This window comes from Orcinus orca, chromosome 14 (assembly GCF_937001465.1).
Source record: "Orcinus orca chromosome 14, mOrcOrc1.1, whole genome shotgun sequence".
Classification (NCBI taxonomy): Eukaryota; Metazoa; Chordata; class Mammalia; order Artiodactyla; family Delphinidae; genus Orcinus; species Orcinus orca.
Genome location: NC_064572.1, coordinates 30,366,525 through 30,379,721, shown reverse-complemented (window position 1 = coordinate 30,379,721; position 13,197 = coordinate 30,366,525). Strand labels below are relative to the sequence as shown.

General features: G+C 50.5%; 1 long non-coding RNA gene across 1 annotated transcript in view; it reads left to right on the top strand.

The window, feature by feature from the left end:
• Positions 1 to 13,197, top strand: part of LOC125961112 (uncharacterized) — a 72,649-nt gene that overhangs the window by 43,821 nt on the left and 15,631 nt on the right. The window contains exons 6-7 of the long non-coding RNA XR_007471429.1: positions 822 to 851; positions 12,387 to 12,490. This is a non-coding gene — a long non-coding RNA (uncharacterized LOC125961112). The remainder of the gene's footprint in view (positions 1 to 821; positions 852 to 12,386; positions 12,491 to 13,197) is intronic.

The window sequence follows — 13,197 nt, the reverse complement described above, 5'->3', positions numbered from 1 at the left end:
AGCGTGCTAAGCAGCTTTTTTCATTCACTGTCTCATTCTGTTAATAAAACAGCTTTTTATAATGGGGAAGGGCTATGTTCATGGCCACTGGGTAATTTTGTTTCTTCTCAAAAGAAATCCATTAATGTTGTTGTCTCATCATTTTCAGAAAAGGACAGGCAGTCTTAACCCTGGAGGTTTTTCCCAGAGGAGAGAGTGGGCTATAGGGTAAACAACCACCTGCTAGGAGGCCTGGCTGCAGGGGGATGAGGGTGGGGGGCTAAGTGGCTTCCCGACTGAAACTATTCACCCCTATGAAGGAGGGGGGCAAAGCCCCATACCATTGTCTGTCAGGAGTACCTTTGGATCTAGAAGGGGAGTTTCCTAACTGTTAGCCCCTCCGAGGAGCTAGGGTGGAGGGTCTTGGTTCATCCTGTGAGGTGAAGGGCAGGATCCCTTCCACATGGCTGGGGCTGGAAAGACATGGTTACCATCTCACACACCTCTCTCTGCATTGAAGATGGGATGGGGGGGGGTCCCAAAAGTGGTACTTGCAAGGAGTGGGCAGCTCCATCTCCTAGCCTCTGAGCCAGGCCTCTTCAAATCCTTCAAAGATCCTATGAACCCTGCATTTGCTTCTCTCCCCCTCAGGCTTAGGCTGGCTGCAGGTCAGGCTTGCCTGGACATGCTCCTGCCAGCAGCCCTGGAGACCCAGCTGTGGCATCCCTTCCTGCAGGAAGCCTTCCCCAGTGCCCAACCCAATACACCATGCCTTAGGTGCCCCCCCTCAGGTCATCCTCACACCCCATGCACATCTCTGTTAATAACTGTTTCCCCTTTAGTCTTCTCACCGGACCATGAGCTTCCTGAGGGTGAGTTCTACTCTTCTTTTTTTTTAAAATTTATTTATTTTTGGCTGCATTGGGTCTTTGTTGCTGCACGCAGGCTTTCTCTAGTTGTGGTGAGCAGGGGGCTACTCTTTGTGGTGCGCTTCTCATTGCAGTGGCTTCTCTTGTTGCGGAGCACGGGCTCTAGGCGCACGGGCTTCATTAGTTGTGGCACGGGGGCACGTGGGCTCAGTAGTTGTGGCTCACAGGCTCTAGAGTGCAGGCTCAGTAGCTGTGGCGCACTGGCTTAGTTGCTCCGCGGCATGTGGGATCTTCCTGGACCAGGGCTGGAACCCGTGTCCCCTGCATTGGCAGGCGGATTCTTAACCACTGCACCAGCAGGGAAGTCCAGTTCTATTCTTCTTAACTTCCAGTGGCTAGCACATAGTAGAGTCTCAGTGAATATTCCTTGGATGAATAAATGAATGAATGGATAAAGCAAGAAGGTGGATTTTCCCAGAACTGCAGACCTACACCTGGATTCTCAGGATCTGGGTGGCCTTTGGGGTGAGCCTTCAGAAGAACTCCATGCTACCTTTCTACCCCCTTTCTCACAAGTGCTAAGAGTGTTGGATGTATCTGAATATTTCCCTTCTTCCTCAGCTCAGGTCAGGAAGTGGGCTTCTAAGGCAACCTAATTCTTCCAGTTTGGGTATAGTCGGCAACCCCAGGAAGTTGGGGATAGAGGTTCATTGTGCAGAGGGCTGACTTGTGGGAAATCTTTTAAAGCAATTAGTACTTTCCCTTCAAGTGCCTTAAAATACTCAAATTTTTTTTTATTGAGATGAAATTCACATGTAAAATTAAACTTTTTAAAGTGAACAAGTCAGTGGCATTTAGTACATCCACAGTGTTGTACAACCACCACCTCTATCTATTCCAAAACATCTTTATCATCCCAAAGGAGACCCTGAACTCACCAAGCGGTCACTCTCCTCAAAATACTTTTTTTTTTTTGGATTCAAAATACTTTTGAAGTTTATATTCCCTTGTTGGTGGGAGTAGGGTTGCCCCTTTGCACAACTCCAGATAGCACCATTACCATTCGAGTCTGCATTTACATGTGTCTTCTGGGGAAAGCACTCCTAACATAGACACAGTGTGCAACATGGAATCTGTATCAAGACGACCCTGATGGGGAGATGGCTGAACTCCCAGCAGGAGTGGGCTAGTGTCATGTCCCCAGTGACTCAGGCTTCTGAAGTTGGTAACCATGCCCCATGTCCCAGTCTCTGTGGCCAGAGCCATGCCTGTGCAGAAGCTCTGCCCCTTCTCAGGCTCTGCTCTCTTCCCGTAGGACTCACAGCAGCCTGCAATTTCAAGTCAGTGAGCACACACTCCAGGCCACCTGCCCCTCCCTGTTCTGGCGGTTTCTGTCCTGTGCACCGGTTCCCAGGACCTCAGTCTGGCAAGTTGCCCCAGTTGGGTGTGGGGAGTTAAACCAGATCTTGGGGTGGGGGTGTGCTTCTGGGAACCCCAGAATTCAGGATGGGAACCCCTGAAGGCCAGCCAGCACGCCTGCGCGGCTCTGCTTGGGTTGCCTCCACAGCCCTTTGGAAACATGTCATTGAGGGGAGTGGAGGTGGCAGGAGGCGCCCGGGTGGTGGGGAGAGGGTGGAGTGGTGGTGGCACGTGGGGACAATGAAGCCAGCAAAAGTGTTCCCAGGACTCCTGTGGCTTTTTTACTTGAAAAACAACAACTTGGTCAGAATAGCAAGATTATAAGTGCACCTGGTTTACTAGGAAGGCTGTGAAAAGCTGTTGACGGCTGAGGGCTTTAACAGGATTTTGACTGTGATATTGGAGGGAGAGTTAAAAATTCAGAGGGGAATCTTTTTGCAAGTGAAGCTACTTTTTGAAATGGATATACTAACAATACATTGTATTGTGCAGCCTTTCAAAGAAGCTTTTGAATTATATTATCTACTTACACCCGAAGGAATGAATATAATGCCATTCTACAGAAAAGCAAATTGAGGCCCAGAGTGAGTGTCCTGTAATCCTACCATCAACTAGCGGCTTTCTAGCCTGATTGGTAATTAGAATCTCCTGTGGAGCTTGACACCCACCTCGCCAATCCCCATTCTGATTTGGTAGGTCTGGATGGGTCCCTTTTGTACAAAGCTCTCTGGGCGGTCCTGATGCTTATCTTTAGTGGGGACGTCTGCAGACTGACCTGTCAGGAAGAAAGGTAGGCCTTGGAAGGAACGCTGGCTTGGCTTCCCAGCCTCTCTGTGGGTTGGGGGTGGGTTCGGGGCAGGTGAGATGGCACACAGCTGTGGAGACTAGGCCCACATGTGGTAATGGTGCGCTCACAGCCAGCCAGTTCTAATGGGCTCCTAGGTTTCACAAGAAGTCATTTCCTCTGGGGACAGGGCAAAGGGCAGAAGGAACCCCACCAAGGGCTGGCTTGTTAAACCACCATGACAGAGGTGGAGCTAGGAGGGTAGCCTGAGTATCCTGCCGGAGCTCAGGTTACCCCTGCAGTGGTGAAACGCACGACGGCCTGCCAGACCTCCACTTCTCCCCCCGCAGCCAGAGTTGTCCTAGGGATCCAGATTCCAGGGCACTGTCTCTCTTTTCTCACTAACACACTGGACTGCCTCTCAGGAAGGAATCCCATCTGCGGGGTCAGCTTTTGGCCAGCTTCTCAGAATCCCTCTTCCATCCTAGCTTCTGAACTCTTATGAGGGAAGAAAACAGTGAAGTGGAGGGAGGCTGAGGTAACACCCCTCTCCAGTTAGTACCCAAAGCCTAGGCTAACTGGCTTTCCGAGGCAAGCCCAGGCCCTGTGAGGGGACAGGAGTCAGCTGACCTGAGTTCAGGCTATTTGGCTATTTGGCTGCTAAAGATGAATAGGATTCCGAGCTGTGGCCTGAAGCAGCGCCTAGGAAGCGTAATGTGTCTTTGAAATCCAGTATTTTCATTACAAATTATTATTTTATTTTATTATTTTTATTACAAATAATGCAATCTTGCATTCTATTTTATATTTTATCCGTGTATGGGAATTTGTAATTTCGGTAGCAAACTTTAAAATGACAATACTTCAATTACTTAATCTTCCCTGCCCCCCCAAAAACCCTTTTTAACAAAAAAGCTACACTGCGTTTATCCTGTGGCTTCAGACACTGTTGGGATTTTCATACCCCAGTTTTGAAAACCCAGAACTAGAGAATCTCAAGGGCCTATTCAACTCCACAAAGATCATAACAAAGAAAAAAAGATTTCAGTTCTATGGAGCTCCTTTTCTAAAACTCCCGGGGTGGAGGGCGGCCCATAGGGTGGTGGACCATCTGGAGGAGGCCTGCCAGAGAAGGTAGAAACAGACGTCCCAGTTCCAGCCCTTTCAGTGTTCTCGCTTTTTGAGGGTTTCCAATTGCCATATATCAAAGCGGGGCAGGCAGGGTCAGGATGAGCTTTGTTCATCAAGGTGGGGGTGGGGCGGGGGTGGAGGGATGACAAGGATGATCAGAAGCTGCTACAGTAGGGACAGCCTGAATCCAGGCTTGCATTTGCATAGCGTAGATGAGACAGGCCTCATCAGTGCCATTGTACAGGTAAGAAAACAGGTTCGGATAGGTGCAGGGACTTGCCTAAGGTCACATAGCCAGTCAGCAGGCTGGAGCCGTGACTCTAGATCTAGGCTGATTTCCTTGATTCCAAGCCCCTGACACTTAGTTGAGAGCCAAAGGGACTGTATGGCTGGGGAGGGGGGCAGTACACGTTGGGGAGCGGTGGTGTAGGACAGGTGGAGTGAACACCTGGAGTCGATATGGAGCTATTGACAGAAAACTTTCTCTGCTGGTTAGGCTCTTTATCTTATCTGATGAGGCTCTTCCTCCCCATGCAGAATTCAGCAGGGCCCAGCAGTGCTGACTCAATGGCAAAGCTCACTGTCGCCATGGGGTCCCCTTCAGCTAGACAACCGCAAGCCCAGAAGTGACACTGATTCTGTCACATCCTCCCTCCAGGTATCCTCCCTGAGAGCTCAGGAGGGCCCATGTGGGAAGTGGTGAGCCAAAAGAGGAGCCTCTCCCCGCCCCCAGCTGTAACGTTTGTAACCCACAAAGGACAGACTTTGGCGTAGGAATCCAGAAGCTACGGCTGAATCTTTTTGTATTTAAAAATCACACGCAGAGAAACACAAAAAAATCTAGATTTCTAGCTTCTGCTCTGGGAAGAGGAGCACACAAGAGCTGAATTGACTTCCTCGCTGTGGCTGGTCTGCAGTGGGGCCAGCCGGGATGGGGGAAGGGAAGACCCCCTGCTCCCTTTCCTCTCCCCTCCCGCCCCCCACCCTCGGCCGAGGTACGCCTTCAGGGGAGCCGGGCAGGGGAGGTGACAGATGCTGAGCAGCTGACTGGGGAGGTGGGGGTCTGTCTCCACGGACCCCCTGGTGTGTGTTGGGACGAGCGGGGACGTGACTTGGAGAACGTGCGTCTTGGGGACGAGGTGGGGGGGAAGGAGGGAAAGTGAGACAGGGGAGGAGGGCGGGGCTAGCATTGACCCCGCCCACTCCGGGGAGGAAGAAGACTCCTCCCACCGTCCGAGAGGAAAGCCGCCAGGCTGGGGAGATGCTGAGCTCAGCGCTTTAGTCGTTGGGCTGCTGGGTGGGGGGCAGGGCGAGCGGCTGGCGCCTTTCTGGGGAGGGCAGAAGAGCGGGGAGAAGGGGAGGGAGGAGAGGCTGAGGAGGCCCTCACAACCCTGAGGCAGTAACTCTCCTCGGGCCGGGTCCGCTAACAAAGCCGTCTCTGTTGGGGTGGGGGAGGCCTCCTGGGTGCACGCAGAACCTTATGGGGGTGGGCGGGGGAGTGTCTGTGAGTCACCACCCTACACCCTGACTTAGGCCCAAGAACCCACGTCAGAGAGGCAGAGCCCTTGTGCCCTCTGACCCCAGGATTTGTTTGGTGGAGGGAGTGCAGGGAGCAGTGCCTGCTCCTATAGGGCTGCAGGTCAGAACTGCCCGGGCAGCCCCCGGGGACTTTTATTTAAGGCAGCCTTATAAAAAAGCAGGGAATATCAGCTTGGGAGGGGAAGGAAGAAAACCCTTTAGACCTACTTGGCACAAATGGTTACCCGGGCCAAATGGATGGGTGGCTATTTTTGAGCTGACCTACATACCTATTTGCCTCTTTATCTTTTTATTATCACACATAGTTATTATGGGAGCTTTTCTTTAGCACTCGGTGCAGCTGCTGCATTTGCTGAGGGCTGCACAATGAGGCGTGTTGCCTCATTCTCCCAGGAAGTTTTAAGAGTCTCTGGCCCAGGGAAGAAGGACATCAATAGGCCTGCAGAAGCTTCACCAAGTTCTTTCCCCAAGGAATGGGATCCGAACCTGGATGCACCACGTCCAGAGCTTGTTAGCCTTGGAGGCCAGGAATGACATTCAGATTTGGCAACAATGTGCCTGGGTTTTGCCCAGGCCAGCCTAAATGGGCCTCATTGTTTGCCAAAGTTGACCTGTGGTCCTGCAGCCCCACACTATGGCAGGTGGGGCTTCCCTTCACAGATGGAGAAACTGAGGCAGAGATGAATTGTGGACAGAACTGGTTTGGGATTTCCTGCTTTGATTGTGGAAGTAACTCTGTTATCTTAAGTAGAAACAAGGAGAGCCTGGAACTTTCTATTTTACTTTTGTTCAGCTTCACTAAGGCCTCCCTCTCAAACCTTTTAATAGCTCCCCACTGCCTTTAGAGCAAGTCTGGCTCCTTACCTTGGCCTCACAAACCCCCAGGGCTGGCCCTTGACTATCTCTTGCTGCACCTCCCTCCCAAAGCCAGGAGGGAAAATCACAGATGGTTCTAATTACCTCTGAAACGCTCTTAAATTTTCCATAAAGTACAGTATGCCTGGCTTTGTGTATACAACTTTGCACAGTAATATGTATGTAGATGTGCAAAATATATACAGCCATGTACAGTGGATCATAAAGAGAACATCAACAAAGTGTAAGCATATAATTTACAGTATTTTTAATCACTCCAAAGAGAAACAGACACATAGATATGGAGGTGAGACTGGCAGAGGTGACAGCAGATTTCTGTCTCCTCCCATCTGGTGCCCTCTCTAGGGCATGAAATCCTTGGCCCCTGGGGAGGAGAATGGGGGCTGCTTGCCCTCCTTAAAATGCTCTTTTTGGCTTGGATTTTTCTTTCCAGGCTGGTGTAATTGACTTCGCCCAGGTGCCCTGTGCCCCGTGGGATGCTTTTCCTCTGTGGTCTCAAGTGTCTTCCCTTCCAGCTTGCTCCCATCTTCACACAGATTAATTTTCCCAGATGCCCTTCTAGCTCCTTCTGACTCACACTCCAAGCTTGTCTCAGCTCAGGGCCCTCCAGGAGCCCCTTTTGAGCACACTTGGGAAGCTCCATGTCCCCTGGCCGGGGAGTGCAGGGCCAGGGAGTCCAGTCCAGAACTGCTTGCCTTTGAAGCCAGTGCTCAGTTCCCAGAGCTGTGGATGTGTCGCTCTCCTCTCACTTGATGTATATTGAAATTATCCTATCCTGGGTCTGATGCTCCATCAATTTGTAAACTCCTTCAGAGGTCACCTATTTTAAATCTTTAAACACTCACCACCACAACTACCCCCAACACACACACACCCCTAACCTCTATATGTTAGATACATATGGTATATGCTCAACAAGTATTCGGCCCGGAATCGAATGGCAGTAGAGCTTGCCTGTGACTCAAGGCCAATGTGATGTCAGTGAGAAGTCTCCCTTGACCCCTATCAGGCAGTGGGGAACTCTACTTGCCCTGAACTCTGATAGTGTGTATTATTATCACAGAAAGTTAAAACTGAAAGAGGTATTTCCCTTCTTGTCAGATGAGAAGATTAAAGGGGAAGTGGCCTGGAATGGGAACCAGATCCCATGGTCTGCTGGCTTCACTGGCCCTCTCTCCTGGTGGCCCCATCCCTTCTCCTCTGTTGTTTCCTTTCAAAGTACTCATCCCATATGTAATTATCCATGTATTTATCTGTGTGGATGTACAATGCCTGTCTTTCCCATTAAACTGTAAGCTTGCCAAGGTCTGTATCTGTTTCATCCCGGAGCTCCAGTGCCCTGCACAAAGCCAGGTCCCCAGAGTTCCCAACACATATATATGAAAAAGAAAATGAGTATCCATGTGGCCTGAGAACCTCCTTCTACTTCCCCAGGGCAGCACTGAGATTGGCTCAAAAACTGCGGAGTTGACAGGCCTAGTGTTCCGTGTCAGGACCTCCAAGGCAAACACCCTGTCCTGAGCTTAAGACCTAGGAGGGGAGATAAGACACCTTGTGAATAACCCTAATGCAAGGAAAACAGCTGAGCTGGGAATGATAGTCAGACTTGGTGTTGCAATCAAGCAGTGGTGTGGGAGGCAGATCAGAGGTTTGAGACCTGAGGCCAGGAACCAGTTAGATAGTGATGGGAGAAAACTGAAAAAAAAAAAAAAACACCTTGAGTGTCTGTGGCAGGATAACAGTTAAATAAACTATAGTACATCCAAATCATGGAGTATTATGTGGGTGTTAAAAAGAGTGACGTCAGTTTTGGAAAAATGCCCGATACGTTGTTGGGCAAAAAGAACAAGTTGCAGAACAATTTGTAACCTCTAATCTCATTTTGAAAGAAAAACAGAGGACATTCCCCTGCAGACACACACTTACATGTGCAGAGAAAACATCTAGAAGGATACTGGAAAAACTGCCCCCAGAGGTTATCTCTGAGGGATGGAGGGGTGGGAGAGGCTTTTAGTTTTTCACGTTATATCGTTTGTTTTTTTTTTCAGGTTAAAAAGTAAGGTTACCTTTATTTTGCTTTGTAGAAACACTGGAAATAGGATATTTTTAAAAAATAAATTTTATTTATTTATTATTATTATTATTTGGCTGTGTCGGGTCTTCGTTGCTATGCATGGGCTTTCTCTAATTGTGGCGAGTGGGGGCTACTCTTCGTCATGGTGCGTGGGCTTCTCATTGCGGTGGCTTCTCTTACTGTGGAGCACGGGCTCTAGGCATGCGGGCTTCAGTAGTTGCAGCACTCGAGCTCGGTAGTTGTGGCTCGCGGGCTCCAGAGTACAGGCTCAGTAGTTGTGGCGCACGGGCTTAGTTGCTCCGCGACATGTGGGATTTTCCCGGACCAGGGCTCGGACCCGTGTCCCCTGCATTGGCAGGCGGATTCTCAACCACTGCGCCACCAGGGAAGCCCTGGAAATCGGATTTTTACCATGAGCTCTTTTTGTGTTTTGGCTATTGCAGGATTGCGGGTGGGGTTGGGGGTTGGATAAAGAGGTGGGGTGGGGCTGCAGCAGTGGAGACCCAGTGAGAAGTACTGCAGCTCCTGGACAGATGGGGGAAGGGTCTGGGAAGGCTCTGTGGTTCCAAATGGGGAGAAGTGAGGATGGCTGTGGAAATGGAATGTGGGAAGCACAGGGCAGTGTAGGGGAGGCTCATTCAAGATGACGGACCTCCACAGTGCCTGTGACCCTGGGTAGGGGACAAGGAGCCCAAGACCAGGAAACCTTAACTTTTGGGAACAAGGGCAAGGAAAGGAAGGAGGTCGACCTTTAGGACCCTACGGATTCCTTGGCTGTTTCACCATCCTTTGGGTACAGACCGTTCCGGCTGCAGCTTGGAAACAAACAGAGCAAGGAGGGGCCAAAGCCAAAGGCGGCAGGGGGAGTGTGCCTTTCGCAGGGCCCGGCGGTGCCGCCTGGGTCTCTGCCCTCCTCCTGCTTGTTCTTGTGGGCTCACTTCCAGGCTTGGGTGAAAGGCCAGGGCTTCTGGCCCCTTCTGGAGGCGAAGCCCCTGACTAGGATCAGGAGCAAAGGAAACCAGAACAATGCTGTTCATGGAGAGATTGGGAGAGAGGGAGCTGAGTTGGGGCAGGAGAAGTTTCTTGGCTCAGAGAAGCCAATACAAGCCTGGAGAAGGTCAAAGATGAAGGATGTTCTGTGATTTCTAAGACAGCAGCTCATTTATCTCAGAAACACTTGCTCTGAGGCTGAGTCCAGTGGTAATGCTGCCACCATGCAAGCTGGGTAAACCCTCCTCAGAGGCACTGTGTTTGGAGTCATATCTCCAGGTCTCCCTCCAAAAGTTCCTGTGAAAGGCAGGAGCGAGACGTCTGCCCAGGGCCATGGGGCACTTTCGTGGGGGTCTATTCAGTCAGCACTCCAACCTCCTAAAGGAGGTATTCTTTTACAAAGCAGGAAACTAAGGCTGGGGAGGATGGTGCCTTGCCCAGGACCACATGGTTAGGAAGTGTTAAAACTGGGGTTTGAAACTGGGTGTGCCTATGTCCCACTTATAATTTGGTTGCTTGGAGCTCAGAACACATTTTCCCAACAAAATAATGCTGTAAGTAGTGGTTTGGTTGCCATAATGGCCTACCTCACCCAGGGTATAGCCAGAATTAATTCTATGTTTCACTGCGGTTGTGGATGAATCAGGCTTCTGCGGGCTAGCCTGGAAACCCACAGAAGAGGGAAAATGCATTTCAGGGTGTGCCCAGCTGGGAACTCTTGCCCTCACCATAGCGCCTGATTCAGGGCAAGTAGGGAATGTGGTGGCTCAGGGAGCGCTTGTCCATTTCCAGAGCTCTTCCAGCAAGCCCTGGTGAGTTCTAGCTGTTCACCGGAGGGGGCAGAGCTCTTGGCAAGTTTGGGAGTTTCTAAGACAGGGAGTGTTACGTGAGAATGTGCACTGATTTTCAGACTCTGACCATCTTAGGCCTTTCTCTTTCTTCCTTACACTGCCTCTCAGCTTCCTGCAGTCATCTTCCATCTTCTTCCCCTAGGATGGAGCACTAAAGGCAAGATCTAGGGTTTATTTTCACAACGAAATCTGATGTCTGCCTATGAAGTAGGTGGGTGATAATGACTGCACAGGGTTAGGAGTGATGGAGATCAGAGCAGCTGTTGAGAGAAGCAAGGATCCATCAAAGCTTTTAGAGTGACTTCAGGGAGAGCAGTCATTCATTCAACAAACATTTGCTGTGGGTGTGCTGGGCACTGTCCTCCTTCCTGTCATGGCACTTCTGTTGCCAAAAGAATCCTGGGAATGACTGACTGTGAGTTCCAAACCCAGAATCTTAGCACTGGAAGAAGTCTTTTTCCAGATGGAAACTGCAGTCATTCATTAATTCAGGAAGGTCTAACTGTCAGGCTAACTACTGAGAATACATAAAGCCTGAAATTGAGATCCAGAGGGAGGTCGGAAGTGACTTGCCCAGTATCTCAGTCCAGGGTCCCAGTGCCTGGACTAGTACCTGCCCCTTCTGGCCACAGTCATGGCCTTCCTGCCTCAAGATATATCCCAGTCAGCTTTTAGGATTTCTCTGGTTTGGAGTCTAGGGCCTAGGGGAAGGCCACAGAGAAGTAGTAGGATTCCTTTTTTATGGACAATAACAATGCCTGGGTTCTCCCCTGGAGTGAGAACTAGATTTCCCACTGGTGGTGTTCAGTAGACATAGAAGACTATTCTCAGTTCTATCAATGAGCCATCTGATCTCTAAATTCCAGGTCTTCACAAGCACTGTTACCTTTGCTTGAAGCTCCCTTTCCCAGGCTCCTCTGTCTGGCTAATTCCTAACTGCCCTTTGGGTCTCAGTTTGAAGAGCTCTCCCTTGAGAACTTTCCTGGGCCCCCAATGTTCTTAGGTCTCCCTGCTCTGTGCTCACCCACAGCACTCTGGACTCCACCTAGGATAACCCTGGACCCTTGGGATTGTTCTTGCTTATTGAATGCCTTTCTTTCCACTAGACTGTGATCTCTAGGAGGGGTAGACGCCATGGCTGCCTCTCCTTTGTTTGTACATTTGTTTTTAGCAATTGTGTGCCCTTTATCAATCATTGTTAACTTAGTACACAGTAGGTGCTCAATGTGCAGTTGGGAAAGACTGTGATCCATGGCTACAGGCAGGGCCTTCCGGTGAGTGACTTCCACTCAGGTCGTTCAACAACCGTTTATCAAGGACAAGCATACCCACAGGGTACAAAGATGACTTGGAAAAAGAGACTCACCGCCTAGTAGAGGAATTGATGATCCAGAAGCCAGTTTAAAAACGGAAAAAAATCTCTTCTAACCAGAGAGTTCAACCCCCTTCCTGAGTCCCTTTCCCTCTCTCCTGGCCCATTGATCCTTGGCTACTTGGGCTGGAGCCCAGCATCTGCCTCTGAGTTTCAGGACCCTACCCAGGCCCAGAACAATCCAGGCCTAGTGTGGGGCTGCACATAGGCGTCTGGTGGCAGGTCCAGGGAGCTGAGGCACAGGGCAGACAGAGCACTGGGCTCTCCAGTTTCCTCTGGTCAGCTCTACACCACACGCCAGAGCTTTTAGCTGTTTTGGAGAATTCGTTAAGAAATCACCCTACTGTCAAATTCATCTGGAGAGAAACTTTGAAGGTAAAGGCTTACATTCATTTCAAGGGTTTGAAGTGCTGGTCTTTAAATAGTTACCCCTAAAGTGTCAGGAGATCTGGGTCCAAAAACCTTGAATTACTGATCTTGGTTGTTCCTCCCAATTTCCCAGAGCCTCAGTTTTGTCATCTGAAGGAGGTTTTGTCATGAGGAACATGAGATGCTATTATGTGACAGTGCCAAGCAAGTCGAAGATGCTTCAGGATGAATGGGAAGGTAAGTGCTCACAGTCTGGTCACTGGAGGCTCACCCAGTAGGGAGGGCACAGTGGAAGTGGCCTCCTGGGGTCCTTCAGTGGGCTTTACGCGGTGCAGGTGACCTAAGGCCGAGGATAGCGAGAGGCAGCACTAGGACCCAGGGGCGGAGTCTGGAGCCGGCTCAGCCGGGTAAGTTCACAGCCAGAACACAATGTTCTCAGTGTACCCACAGGAAACCCTGAAGAGGAGAACTGCACATGGCCTTCTGCTGGGTGTGTTCTGGTCCTAGCCTTTTATTCTTTTTCCTAACCTCAGTCCCCACTTTCACATCCTGTAACCTGCAGAGCTGCCTGCCCCACCCTGGTGGGTTGGTCCCAGGCCCCAGGAGAGCAATCAATGCAGGAAGCCCAAAGCCTGGCTGGCCTTCACCATTTTCAAATAAGACCGTTTGCCTCTAACCTTGGTTTCCTGAATCAACCCTTTGTGATGGAAACTTTTCACAGTGCGGAAGGCAGACACAGGGGACAAAGCTGAGTTTCTAGCTGAGGCGAGGGTCTTGGCTCATGTGCAGGGAAACAGCTGATGCCTCTGGACCATCTCCTCCCTTCCTCCCTTAAGTCCAGGCCCCACCTGGGACGGGGTGAGGGCCTCCACGGCTGCTGCATAAATCAAAAGGAACTGGGAGCTGCCTGGGGAACCAGGGCCAAGTTTGGAGCAGAACATCCT